General features: G+C 41.8%; 1 long non-coding RNA gene across 3 annotated transcripts in view; it reads right to left on the reverse strand.

Annotated features, from left to right (window-relative positions):
- Positions 1-2,028: 2,028 nt before the first annotated feature.
- Positions 2,029-10,326, reverse strand: part of LOC103680468 — a 56,902-nt gene continuing 48,604 nt past the window's right edge. For all 3 annotated transcript variants that reach the window (XR_005833104.1, XR_573117.2, XR_573116.2), the window contains 2 exons: positions 4,835-4,940; positions 2,029-3,201 (listed from right to left, as the gene is read on the reverse strand). This is a non-coding gene — a long non-coding RNA (uncharacterized LOC103680468). The remainder of the gene's footprint in view (positions 3,202-4,834; positions 4,941-10,326) is intronic.

Genomic DNA, 10,326 nt, shown 5'->3' on the forward strand with positions numbered 1-10,326 from the left:
TTTCTCTCTCAAATAAATAAATAAAATCTTTGTAAAGAAAAAAAGAAGCAGGGGGGCGCCTGGGTGGCTCAGTCGTTAAGCATCTGCCTTCGGCTCAGGGCGTGATCCTGGGGTCCTGGGATCGAGCCCCGCATTGGGCTCCCTGCTCCTCTGGGAGCCTGTTTCTTCCTCTCCTGCTCGCCCTGCTTGTGTTCCCTCTCTCGCCAGCTCTCTCTCTCTGTCAAATAAATAAATAAAATCTTTGTAAAGAAAAAAAGGAGCTGGGATATTGCCCTGAAGGAAAAACATCCCCTGATGTCTTGTCTTGCGGCAGCAGTAGCCACAGATGGCCTGTTAAAGACAAAACCCTCTATGGAGTAAGAAGAGTCTCCTTGAGAAACACAGCGTCCATTGTTTCGGGAGGGCATTTAAGGACACCGATTCTTGGCTTCTGGACGTCCAGGGCCGAATTAGCCTGCGTGCCCGCCGCGTCCTCCACTAGAGGGAGTGAGGGTCCTTCTGCGGTGGATATCTGTGGGGAAGAACTCACAAAACCCGCAGTCTGCTGAAATACAGACAGGACCGGGGAAGCTGGGAGGGGAGAGGGGGCCACTGCTACCTCAGACACATCTCTCTTTGGCTTTAGGTGTCTTCAACAAACAACCACTCAGAGACGGGCCGGTGCGTGTCTGAAGCAGACACTGGGCACACTGGCATCAACATACAAAGAAGGGCCAGCCTTCCATTCTGGAACGATGTATGGGAAGAAGCTACGAAGCCTAGGATCTCAGTTTCCGAGATAAAAACCGCTCAACTTTCACCTCCCCTGCCTCTGTGGCCTAAATGATAACCCAAGCGCGAGTCAGAGTCAAGGGCATTTGCTTCCTCTGCCTCCGACTTTGGCCACACCCAAAGGCAGTTCACCTTTTCAGCAAGAAACAAAGCAAGAACCCCTTTGCTCATCAGAATTCTAACTCCATCCTGTACCCAGTTACTGCAGCTTGGTGTTACAGAGTCATTTCTGGGGTCTTCAAGAATCCCCTGCTAAAACACGATACATATGTGGGGGCAAGTATTTGTTGTATTAATCACAGCAAAGTCAGAAAGAGACTACATGCTCATAGCGCAGGAACAGTAGAATAAATTATGCAGAAGCCACACGATGTAATATGATGAATCCTTCAAAATCATGCTTTACAAATAATAATCTTAATGACATGAGAAAGGATTTCAAAAGAGTGTTAGGTAAAGAATAGCATATTGGAGAACTGATACATAAAATGATCTCAACTAGTGTAATTAAAAAAAAAAAAAGCGAAGGCGCCAAATGCCAGTATCTCCGAAAGAGTTACAAATGGGCTTATATTTTCACTCTCTTTTTTTTTTGTATTTTCAAAAGAAACCACCCTGTTAAAATGAAGTAATTAATTATATAATTGGAAAGAATGTATTTTTTATACCATTATTACTGAGAGCTTACTTTTTGTAATTGTCAAAAAAAAAAAAAGGAGATTTAAACCACTGAGCAACAACAAGGGCTGGCTCTTGGGAGACATCGCAGGGCAGGCGTGGGGTGGGGAGAAGGGGACACAGAGTGGGACAGGAAAGACTGAGGAAGCAGTAGTGATAGGATCCTAAGGACTCTTTTCTTTTCTTCCTGGTTGGAGGACAGCACCATGTCCAGTCAATCACTGTTTTCCATGACCAAAAATTGGGGGAAGGGGCGCCTGGGTGGCACAGCAGTTAGCGCGCCTTCAGCTCAGGCGTGATCCGTGATGGATCGACCCACATCAGCTCTCGCTATGAGCCTGCTTCTTCCTCTCCCACTCCCACTTGTGTTCCCTCTCAGCTGGCTGTCCATCTCTGTTGAATAAAAAAAATCTTTAAAAATAATAAAGGAGTACTAAAAAAAAGGGGAAAAAGAGTGACAGCATTATTGAAGACACTGCCTACTGAAAACGGGTTCTCTCAGTCAGAGACAAATTAACGTGCAGACTTCGAGATCTCTTTGATGGCTTTGCCAGGCAGAGACAACAGAAAAATTAGTTACCATTTGAAGTTTTATTTTTCTTCCGCTTAGCTCAATTCACACTGATTGTGAATAGCTCAATTACCACTTAATCCATTTTCAATGGTTTTCTGTACTTCATAGAATCCACTTGGTCATTTGCAGGCGTCCGCGAATGTATTTGGCGTGGAGGAAAAGGACCATTACTTGGGGGAGTGATATTAGCAGAAAATTACTACCTGGATGAGGGGACATTTCATGCATACGTTTTGAAAGAAAGCTTTGAGGTGTCCTTTCCACATGTAGGAAGTCCTTCTATGAGCTAGTTTTTCCTAAGACCTTTGTTCTGGAAGGAGAATGGCCTGGGGAGAAACAGTATTTGGAAACATGCCGCCGAGTTCCTAGGATCGTGTTCTTGAACCATGGGAGTCCCAGTAACAATTGTACCAGCTACGTTAACCACTCTGCTGTAGCTCACCTGGAGGAACGCTCTACGGAACAAGGAAAAGCTTGGTAGGCTCTGAAATAAGGTGAACAGGGAAAGGGCGGTTATGAAAACTTGGGGAATGAATAAAGGATTTTTTTAAACTAAAGAGATTAAGTGATCAAAGATTGTAAGGATGGAGGAAAAGCCAAGGAGAAATGTGTGGAAGACAAAGAGCTCTATCGTTAAGTGTCAGAAGGGCTGGCAGCTTAGCAAGAGCTGAGAGCCACGCAAGAGGAATCCTGAAATCATGCTGTTGTCCCCACATCACCTTCAAGCCTAGGCCGTCACTGTGGGGGAAACGGAACCCTTGAAATCGATCACATTGGCTACGTAGACTGATCTCTAGACTTCGAACTTGTAAATGTTCCTGTGATGCTCGCCAGCTTTCTTGTCTCTTCGTGGTGGAGCTTGTTTATCTGCCTCGACGTAAAATTGTAAATGATTAACGGATAGAAACGAAAGGTCTAATTCTTCTGGCCGTTTCCCCAAACAGATACTTTCCCTCCACAGCCGATACTCTGCTGATTTTCGGAAACTTTCCTTTCAAATTGCTAAGATCAGTCCCTTTGGAAAGTGCATTTTTATTCCTTTTATTTCTTTGGCTCAAAGAAGTGCTGTGTTGTTGCTTGAGGGGGACACAGCGTCTCGGCTGATGATCACACTCTCTGGAACCTGCGGAGCCAGCAGGCAGCCAAGGCGAAGAGAAAGCCACGCGAAGGTGCTTTCCCTGGGGGAAGAAAAAAGATGACATTTCAGGCGCAGTGAGAGGGAAAAAGACAATTACCCTTCAAATGCCTGGCAACCCCAGGTGACTAGAGTTTTAGAGATTACAGTACACCAAATAGGAACTGTCTGGTACGTTCTCTGAGGTCTCACCGTTCTTATTAGTGTAGGACAAGGATCAGGGACCAAATAGGTGGTATTAAACCATTTTCTGTGTCAGTAGAGAGTCAATAGTCAACAGTTAAGAACAACCTCTTCCTGGAAACCCTTAGACTACAAGTGTTCATGACACCACATCTGCACTCTGGAATAATCCGTGCCTCCTCCCACCCACTCCCCGCCCCCAAGAAAAGGAAGAAACCAGGATGATTTCGCAACAAACAAATGAAAAAATTAACATAAGTAGCTCAGGGAGAAAATGTGTTGAAGTGAAGGCTTTAAAGGCATGGAATTCTTTGAATAAGAGGAAAGGACTACAGTATAGAAAAACTCAACAGTTCCCAACTGTCTTCGCTCAGGTTTCTTAAAAGCGGAGCCTAAAAGGGGGATTCTTCTTCCAGTAGTTTATTGGCTTGTGCTCTCAGGGCAGGGGGGTAAAGGAAAAGAGCAGGTCTGGGAGGGGAAAAGCTAAGCAAGAATCCAGTCTCAGTGGGAGACCAGTTTAGTATGGCGCCCACTGGGACGCCCGGGAGTACAAATTGCCCCTGAGTTCAGTCCCACCTTGAGGGGAAGGGGCTGACCTGTGCCCACCTGTCATCCACCAAGGTCTGAGAGGGTGGGTCGGTAGGCTACACAAGGATCCCAAGTGCTCTGGGACAGGGTGAGTGGGGGATTTTCCAGAATGGGAGCAGCTGTGAGCTGTTGGCAGCTCCAGGATGGGTGCAGTGGCTGGGAAAGTGGATCTGGGTGGGGCACCCATGCCATCAACTATCCCAAACACGTTAGAAGAACGGCATCAGGCCACCACCTGGTGCACAGAGCAAGAACTTGGCCCCGCAGAGCAGTGGCTGCATGTGGTCGGAAGCTATGATGGACGTTCACTAAAATCCATTCCCGTCTCAGAATGAAAATCCTTCCTTTTGGGGAATGCAGAAGATCAAGTTAAAGCCACCGTAGGATTCTCAGGTAATGATCAGACAAACGTGGGCCAGATGCCTACCAGTGCTTCCAAGCTTCGTAACACGGAGCCAGCTACCCACTTTCTCTACACCTCAGTTTTCTCATTTACAAATTAATAATAAATATACATAGACTTATTATTGCAATACTATTGCCTTGGTTGTGAGGTGAAGATTAAATAAGATCTTGTATTTTCACAAGCTGAGCCCAGTACCTGGCACATCGTAAAGGCTCTATAATTGCAAGTTAATAATTATTAATTTGGAAGGCAATTTTCCAGTTTGATCAGAATTGTAAAACGGTGCCACACCAGTGGGAAATCCAATAATTGTACTAAAACCTAACATAGCACGTCTCCGGTACTTTGTAGGTTACAAAGGTTACAAAGTGCTTTCATATGCTGTTTCATCGATCCGGCTTTAAAGGAAAAGAAACAAAGTCTCAACATCAGGAAAAGCCTCAGGAACCATTGCCCCAAGCTGGAGGTCGCCCGCAGATCTGGCTTTCTGGGTTCTCACCAAGTTTCACCAGCTCCTGGGGGGCAGATTTGTCAGCTTTTCCAAGAGATTGGGTAATATCCAAATTTCATGTCGGGAAGTAGGACTACTTAGTATTTTCTCCATCCTGGAATGAAAGAATCATTTCATCAACAAGGGAGCATCACATATTTAATGGCTTCTCGAAGGTTTACACTGATTTATCCTTGCTGGTCCTAACTCACACAGGCTTAGCACGTGGCCTGGAGAGAACTGTACCTTTTAGTCTGAGAAGCAGGATCCTTAAGCCAAAAGCAGCAAGAGACAGCAGGAGACTCAACTCAAATGACCTCTGCTTAGTCTTCCAACTCAGAAATTAGCCAACAGAAGTGAAAAAGCCTAAAATGTGAATACACATTGCTTTGCAAAGTGCCATTGATGTCAAAGCACAGACATTTGGAAAAAGTGAGCTAGGTCCGAATTTTCTCTTCAAATAGCTCAAAAGCAAAAACAAATAAAAGGGGGGGGTGGGGTTCATTTTAAAACCACATGCTAGTAAGCAATTTAGCTAACTTTTTTCCCTACTAAATGTTTTTGAGCGTCATATAGTCATTCCTGTAGTAAAAATACAACCTAGTCCGCAGAGGTGAGTAATTTTTTTTTAAGTCACAACTTTCCTTGGTAATCTATTCCTAAGCTTTATAATTTTCTCTTCCAGGAATTTATTCTTCATATTGAACCTGGACCACGCCTCTCAAAATTGTCTCTTACTTTGTTTTCAGGGAAAAAAAAAAAAAAAGAACATTGTATTACTAAATGTAAATGAATAGTACATCTTTGTCTATGTGAAATACTGGTCTACTCCCCCAAATTGTCTCTGACGCAATTCAAATAATCACACGTTCTGAATTTCATCTCCTCCTTAGGCCGTATTGTTTATACATAGGTGATAGCCACTGTCTCTAAAGTTCTAAAAATCATGAGATGGTGTGATCCAGGACTGGTGTTGTCTTTTCAAGTTCTTAGTCAAAGAGGCTCTGCAGAGAGCCTGATTCAGGGCTGCCCGGGCAGCGGCCATCCAAAATATTTGGAAGGCTCCAGTCTCCTCTGAACACAGTGGCGAAGACTGTGGGAATGGAAGGAGACAGATCTGGGTCTGAGTCCCTGCTATGCCATTTACTGACTGTTCATACTTGGGTAGCAATTAACACCTCTGTGCTTAAGAAATGAGGCTAGTGATTGTACCCTTTTCCTGAAGTTTCTATGAAGACGGAATGAAACAAAACTATGAGATAATAGACGCCCCAAGAATACCAGTGATTGTTAGAGTGACTTCCGTTCCTCTTACCATTATGTACTCACGGGCCACTTGCCTGTGTTCTTGTGGTGAATGAATTGATACAAGATTTTGAGTTTTACACATATTCCTTTCTCATTTTTAGCTTTCCCTTTTGAATGTGTTAATGTCATGAATGTTATTGACACGATCAGGCCAAAAATCTATCTTGTCTCCCTTGCGTCTGGCCGTGTCCCATCTGGTGTGCAGTACATCAGTCATCTGAGTACTTTAGGACACGCGGGAGAAAAAGGAAGTCCTCTAGGAAACCACTCTTGTAGCAGCCATGTGATTGATCTCTGGCCTGGCTTCTGAAACAAATGAGCTCAGAGAGGAATTCAGCAGAGAGCAAGTATGATTTAGATTTAGAATAACAGAAACCTCCAACGTCATGGTTGGAAGAAATCTTGGAGGCCACCCCCAACTGGAAGCATAATCCTCTTCACAGTGTCCTTGAAAAGTAACCATTCAGGTCAATCGAGTTCAGTCAGGCAGCCTGACTTGGGAGAAAGTTTTTCCATATCTTGAGTTAAAATATTCTCCATTATGTTGATGTTTACTCATTGGTTCTCACTTTTCCCTTAAGACCCCTATATCCCTGAAGGATAGTCAAAGTCCTCTGCCATTGGACAGACAATTTCCTGTGAAAAACATCCATCTGGTCGTTCCTCTACCCTCGTTACCATCTTCAGAACTTGATCTTTTTTTTTTTTTTAAGATTTTATTTATTTGAGAGAGAGCGAGAAAGATCACAGAGAGAGAGAGGGAGAGGGTGAAGCAGACTTGCTGCTGAGCAGAGAGTCCGATGTGGGGCTCGATCCCAGGACCCTGAGATCATGACCTGAGCCAAAGGCAGCCATTTAACCAACTGAGCCACCCAGATGTCCTCAGAACTTGGTCTTTTTAAAAGTAAATATCTCCAATTCTTTCATAGAAATGAAAAAAAAATTACTTTGCTCTTAATCACTGTGAATACCACTATAAGAAAGGATTACTTAAAAGCTGATTACACACACACACACACACACACACTTTTTAATCTCACCCTCAACCACCATTTTGTGGCCTTGCACTTGTCATGGTTTTTCTCCATATTCCTTTCACTTTTTTACCCAGCAGGACTAAATGGGGCCAAAAAATATCATAGAATGCACTGAATATTGCCATACTCTAGGTAACTTCATATGCATTGTCTCAGATGGAACAGTGGCTTCCTTAGGCAGGCTCAGTTCCCAGAATCAATGGAGGTCAGCAGCCATTTGCAAAGACCGCCCACCATTCCGGCTTCCTCCTTCCCAGCCTGATTTAAAGCATATAACCACATAGGTAACTTAGGAGACCACTGCAGTTTTCTACAATTACAGAGAGATTTTTTGGCTTGTACTTTCCTTAGTTTGACAAATGCTTCCAGTTTTAAGGGGATAATTATTCCACAGAAAGAAATTGCTGAGCTTTGCCTTTCTATTTTATGACACTGCATCAATATAGATAAACATATTTAAGAAAAAATTAAAAATAAAGAGAGTCCTACTACCACCTTGGTGGATGTTGGTAGTTAGGACAGAAAGAGCTACCACAGAATAAAGTGTTTCTCAGCTGCTGGGCGAGGTTCCTTATTTAGTATTCAAGTTAAGATTATTTTGAAAAACAGTAAATAAGTTGGCAGGGCCTAGATGGCATGTATGATCACTATTCTAGTGTCCTGAATGGGCAGAACGTTAAATTTATACCCTATAGAACGGCGCCCAAACAGAGCTGACTCATTTTGGAGATGTCTCTGCTTAAAGGTACACTGATGTATTGTTGCCAAAATGTTGTATTATAGAATATCTTCTTAAAGCTAAAGGCTATTTTGATTTCAGTATTTAGGAGAAGTGACAAGTAATTGAGATATACGATTTTCTCGCAAGCAGAGAATATTTTAGAATTTTCAGGGTGGCTTCATCTAAGAAAATTCTAGCTTCTTGAGCATAACCTCCAGGAAAGTTTGTCACAAATTTGAAGGCATAATACTGTTTCTTATATAGAATTATAGGGAAATTTTCAGCCAGGCTTTGACTGTTGGGATTCTCCTCCTCCTCCTTCTTTATAAAAAAGGAGTCTTCTAAACAAGAAATAAAATTCTACGTCTATCCAATAACAAAAAGGCAAGAATAATACATTACAGTTGTGTTATTGCTTTGTTTTATTTTTTAAAAGTCCATGCTATTTCCCTTGTTAAAAATACTGTGAGTTTAATATTTTCTTAGCATTCCTTAAAATTATTCCATGAAAAAAATCATAATGACACATAGGTGTGAGCGAGGCACCCTTATAAGATTAATTGCACTATCCAGCTGTTGAGATGTGTGATGTCATTTTACTCATTCTATGATTGACATGGCATATTAGATAAGAAAAAAAAGGAATCTCAATATAATGAGATTGAGAATGGTACCTTATCAATTTTATACAACATGAAATCTTTAAAGGAATTTAGCAGGGTTTCTTGTGAGTCTGTCCTCAACACCAATTTTTCAATAATGAGATAACCTGCAGAAATGCCATGACTTGTTTTTGTCAGTGGCTAGGAGGCCTCTTATTTATTCGTAGGCTTTTCCCAGGAATTTTTGTTTCCTAGTGTGACCACAAGTGTGACCAGTTGTCACATTCGTCACGAAGAACAATAGCAAGGCTATGTTGTGTTAAAGCCAAGGAAACTTCTCGGAGATGAGCATCAATAAACCCTGTCTACATGGCCACAGGTGGAGTCAAGATGTAACTAATGTCATGTTTATTTGACCAAGACAGGCAGCCAAACTGGACAATTCTCAAATTTAATCAAACCGATTTTACTGAAAGTATCACAATTTAGTTGCTTATCTTGGTCTTCAATCTGCTTGGTGTTGAAAAGAGATGCTTTAGTCTTAAGGCAGAGCTTTCAACCTCTCCTAGATGCTCGCCCAACTGATGCCGAGAGAGATACAAAAAGTAATAAAGAAAGAAAAAGATACAAGATACAAACACTTGAAGTGATCTGACTCTTTCCTAAGGTTCCTTCCTGGTCTCTCTGCTTTTCCAAAGAAGCTTCAGAAGAAATTGCTAAATGTTTAATCCAGGGCTACTGACTAATAAAAATGACAAGATCATTCTTGATGAGCAGATTAGATCTATTTTTTTTTATGTATTCACATAATATCTGCTTAATGGAAAGCCCCCTCCTGTGTTCCTGGGTGATTAAAGGGACTTACCCCAGAGGTAACATGGGAACTTCCTGTTATATAAAGTTTGTACACAAGTCATAACTTGAAATATTCCCCATCCAAGGATTAATTGGCTGCCATAAATTGGAAAAAGTAGCCTGGGCCTTGGATTTATTCTGAATTTGACTTTTCTCTGGAGGTTTTCAAAATTTTTCAGCATCCACTGACACTGTGAAGTTAGAGGTTTGAATCAACTCAAGATTTACCTGATCTTTTAAATTTTAAAACCATTGTTGGTTTAAAGTCATTCTGGTTTTAAAGCCAAAATGGCCCCCTCAGCGATCTTGGGTTTTCAGTGAGTGGACTTAAAACCCAACAATTTGACACAAATAATTTACAACTCTACCTCCATTTTGCAGCAGCCAAGCAAAAAGTCTCACAGAATGTATTATCAATAAACCTATCTTTGATATTAGCCACATATAAGTATATATGCAAGTAATAGAACTGATCAAGAAAACATATAGATCATTTGAAAACTAAAAAGTATACTTAGGAGAAGAGTTAAATATGTTAAGATAGAGAATCAATATGCAATACAGCTCAAGTATTTGTTTCAGAGCGTTTCAAAAAACTATTTCTCATAAGGAATTGTCACAGAATGTCCAAAAATGTGAGATGGTGTCTTATAGACTGCTCTCTTATCCCAGGGGTACAACCATCTACTGTTTCTGGCCTCTGATGAAATAACTCTGGGGAAGGAAATACCACTGAGGCAGCTCATTCCAGTTTTTGAACAGTCACAGAAGTGCTTCCATATATTGCACTGATTTCTGTCCTAATTTGCAAATCAACTTCCTTTACTCCTTTTCCGGGTGACTACCATTCCACCATTGGATGGTAATTCTCAAAGCCTCCTCCCAAGTGTCTCTTTAGGGAGCCACACGTCCCTAAGTAGTTCATTTACTGAGTGTCTATTATATACTTGGCACTGGGGACTTTAAAAAAAAAAAAAA

Source organism: Ursus maritimus, unplaced genomic scaffold (genome assembly GCF_017311325.1).
Source record: "Ursus maritimus isolate PB19 unplaced genomic scaffold, ASM1731132v1 scaffold_68, whole genome shotgun sequence".
Classification (NCBI taxonomy): domain Eukaryota; kingdom Metazoa; phylum Chordata; class Mammalia; order Carnivora; family Ursidae; genus Ursus; species Ursus maritimus.